Genomic DNA, 4495 nt, shown 5'->3' on the forward strand with positions numbered 1-4495 from the left:
CACACACTATATACACAAGATACACACCACACACACACACACCACACACCATGTACACAACACATACACACCACACACACCACACACACCACACACTATATACACAACACACACACATACACACCACAAACACCACACACACACCATACACACACACCACATACACACCACACACCATACACACAACACACATCATATACACATGCACCACACACCACACCATATACACAACACACACACCACACACACACAACACACTCTATATACACAACATGCACACATACACCACCACACACACAACACACACTATATACACAAGATACACACCACACACACACACACCACACACTATATACACAACACACACATACACACAACACACACATACACCACCACACACACCACACACACACCACATACACACCACACACCATACACCATATACACAACACACACACATACACCGCCACAAACACCACACACACCATACACACACCACACATCACATACACACCACACACACCACATACACACCATACACACACTGCACATCACATACACACACCACATACACAACACACACAACACACACAATACACACACATACACACCACCACCACATGCACCACACACACACCACACACACACCACACACACACCACACATCCCATACACCACAAACACACACCACAAACATACACACCACACACACACCAATCTTTCTTCCCAGCCTCTAATTCCCTGGAGCCTAATTCTCAATCATCTGCTAAACTAATTCTTGCTAAAAGAGGTAGCCAATGAAACAGAGGAGGATGGGGACCCTCATGCTGGGACCCCAGGCTCTGTGACAGGCAGCCTAAGCCACATCTCAGTGAGGAAGCCCACCCCGCTGCTTCTCACGTCATGGCACCTGCCCTAAGAGTCTGGGAAACCTTTTGTCCCCAGCCTCCCCCTCCCCATGCACACCCCTCACACCCCCCCACTCCCTTTACTGCCCCAGGAGAGGAAGGTGTTCCCAAGAAAGAAGTGGCAGAAGAGGCAGAATTAGCATGATATAGCAGAAAAGCCACTTAAGGATTTCCATTTCCAACTTTTCTTTTTACTAGATAACCTGAAAATCCACCCACTACAAAACATCTCGAACTGCTGTGTTAAATATAACAAATGTTCTTTTTCTTTTTTTTTTAATTTATTTATTTGGCTGCGCTGGGTCTTAGTTGCGGCACCCAGGATCTTTAGTTGCAGCACATGGGCTCTTTTAGTTGCAGCATGTGCCTCTTAGTTGCAGCATGCGGGATCTAGTTCCCTGACCAGGGATCACACCCCGGCCCCCTGCACTGGGAGCACGGAGTCTTAGACACTGGACCACCAGGGAAGTCCCAACAAATGTTCTTTAAAAGCACAGCTAGGGCTTCCCTGATGATGCAGTGGTTAAGAATCTGCCTGCCAATGCAGGAGACATGGGTTCAAGCCCTGGTCTGGGAAGATCCCACATGCCGCGGAGCAACTAAGCCCGTGCACCAGAACTACTGAGCCTACGCTCTAGAGCCCATGAGCCACAACTACTGAAGCCCACATACCTAGAGCCTGTGCTCTGCAACACGAGAAGCCACCGCAGTGAGAAGCCTGCGCACTGCAATGAAGAGTAGCCCCTGCTCGCCGCAACTAGAGAAAGCCCACGCACAGCAACAAAGAACCAATGCAGACAAAAATAAATAAATAAAATAAATAAATTTAAAAGAAAAAGACAAATGACCCAAATAGAATGGGCAAAAGACTTGAATTGACATTTCTCCAAAGAAGATATACACAAGGGCCAAAAAATACATGAAAAGATGCTCAGCATCATTAGTTTTCAGGGACACGTGAATCAAAACCACGAGATACCACTTCACATTCATTAGGATGGATATGGTAAGAAGCGAAAAGTGTTGAAGAGATTGTGGAAAACTTGAATCCCTCACCTCGTACATTGTTGGTGAGAATGTGAAATGGTGCAATTCTTGTGGAAAATAGTCTGGTGGTTCTTCAATAAGTTAAACATATAATACCATATTACCCAGCAATTCCATTCCTAGGAATATACTCAGGAAAATTAAAAACAGGTGTTTAGGGACTTCCTTGGTGGCACAGTGGTTAAGAAACTGCCTGCCAATGTAGGGGACACGGGTTCAAGCCCTAGTCCAGGAAGATCCCACATGCCAAGGAGGAACTCAGCCCATGTGCCACAACTACCGAGCCTGCACTCTAGAGTCCATGCTCCACAACAAAAGAAGCCACGGCAATGAGAAGCCCGTGCTCCACAACGAAGGGTAGCCCCCACTCGATGTAACTAGAGAAAGCCCGTGCGCAGCAACGAAGACCCAACACGAAAGAAAAAGAAAGGAAAGAAAGAAAGGAAGGAAGGAAGGAAGGAAGAAAGAAAGAAAGAAAAATCATAGACTAAAGAGCAGGAATTGAAAACAAAAGAATAAGACATCGCTAGAAAAGAAGAGGAAGACTTGAAAAAGAACTTTTAGACAACTATAATCCAATAAAAATTTTTTAAAAAAGAACTTATAGAAGTGAAAATATATAGTAAATTAATTTTTAAAATTCCAGTACAAACATCAGACATCTCAGAAGAAAAATTTGCTGGAAGATAGAGTTTAGGAAATTATAAGGAGATGAAAAACGATAGAAGGAGAAGATCCAAAAAGAAGTACTGAGAATATGTCCTTCAATGTAGATTCCCATCCACGCTACCTTAGCTTGAATGCCACTCCCTCCCCCAACCCCAAAGCAGGCCCTGAGAATTTTAGTGCAGATAATTTATTTGGGAAAGCAGAAAACACTGGCAGGCAAGTGGAGACATGATATGGAGAAGGGAGAACAGCCAATAAAAGGAGTTTATTAAGCCAGCTACCACGTGGTCAGCTGAGCTTCATCCATGAGGAAAGTCTAGGAGAAAGGTTAAGACACATGCCACAGAATTATCCCACTCCTGGGTCAAGAAAGCAGAGGTATTTCTAAAATACCCTACACTGGTCCTTAACAGTCAAGGGCTGCTCCTGAGCTCATTAACTCCCCAATACTCTGGGCCTTGAGCACAGAGGTTCAGACCCTGGCAGTCTAGAAGAAGCACATGAAGGTTAAGGTTAGGGGGATGTGTGAGGGGGTTAACTAGGTAGTTAAATTATCATTCAGAGATTGGGGAAAGTAGAAAAATTTTTCAGAAAACAGGCAGTGTGTTTATTATTAACAGTCCTTTCTGAAAGAACTACTAAAGAAGATACTTCAGGAAGAAGAAAATTAAACCCACAAAGAAAATGCCAGACGAAAAGATAAAGAAAGAAATTGGTAAATATGGGGGTAAAGAGGAGCAGGCAGTGATTGCATAAAACAATAACAATAATAAGGATAAACTGGAGAGTTAAAAAATAAGATGGAACCAAAATACCAGACAGCAATAGCACCTAGGATGGGGAGGGGGTGATGAGAGTGGGAGTGTAGTAAGGTCCTTGTATTGCTCAGAAGAAAGAAAGAGGTGGTAACTGTAGCCTTTGTGGTGGCTAGAATGCACAGTCAAATTTTAAGAGAGGATGCTAAAAGAATAGAATTGAATGTATGTTTTCCAAACCATTGAGGGTTGGAGGGTGGGGAGCTGGAAACAAAGAAATCTAGACTCACCCAGGAGAAAACATAGAAACAGCACGACAAATAGTATAAAATAAGATAGCAAAAATCCAAACAATGATAGTCAACAGTAAAAAGAAACAGATTATCAGGTTGGATGACACACATCTAGCAATGTTCAAGAGCTAGGCCTAAAACATAAAGACACAATACTTCAAGGAAAAATAAAAGAAAAGCCAAATGATAACCAAGAGAAAGCTGATTATTCTACTATCAGACAAAATAGACCTTAAGAAAAAAAAGCCATTATTACAGACAAAGAGGATACAAAGAAGATAAAAAGAGAAATGTACCAGGAAGCTATAATTATGTGCACTTCATAATATCAGCTCAAAATGTATAAAGAAAAAAATTATTGAATTATAAGGCAAGGTGGAAAAAGCTTTGGGTAAAAATCAACAACATCCACTTATGGAAAACAAGCACACAAAAACATCTTTGTAACCCACAAAAAGAAGGGAGTGTCCTTGACCTGAGTAATAGAGCAAACCTCACAATTATGGTAAAAATATAAGCCACTTTCCCTTTAAAACTCAGAACACAGGTTTGATCCCTGGTCAGGGAACTAAGATCCTGCATTCCGTGTGGTACAGCAAAAGAGGAAAAAAAAAAAAAAAAAAAAAAAGCAAGATAGTTATTATTTAAAGATATGACTGTCTACGTAGAAAAATTCCAGAGAATTCTACATAAGAGAATTTTATTAGAGTTCAGCAGTTTGCTAAAATGAGACTAATCTTTAAAATCTATTATGTTCCTATATAATTACAAAATGTAATCTTTTTTTTTTTTTTTTTTTTTTTGTGGTACGCGGGCCTCTCAC

General features: G+C 41.6%; 1 protein-coding gene across 1 annotated transcript in view; it reads right to left on the bottom strand.

Moving 5' to 3' along the window:
- Positions 1-4495, bottom strand: part of VWF (von Willebrand factor) — a 162290-nt gene that overhangs the window by 149851 nt on the left and 7944 nt on the right. The window lies entirely within an intron of this gene.

The sequence above is a fragment of the Physeter macrocephalus genome, chromosome 6 (assembly GCF_002837175.3).
Source record: "Physeter macrocephalus isolate SW-GA chromosome 6, ASM283717v5, whole genome shotgun sequence".
NCBI classification, from domain to species: domain Eukaryota; kingdom Metazoa; phylum Chordata; class Mammalia; order Artiodactyla; family Physeteridae; genus Physeter; species Physeter macrocephalus.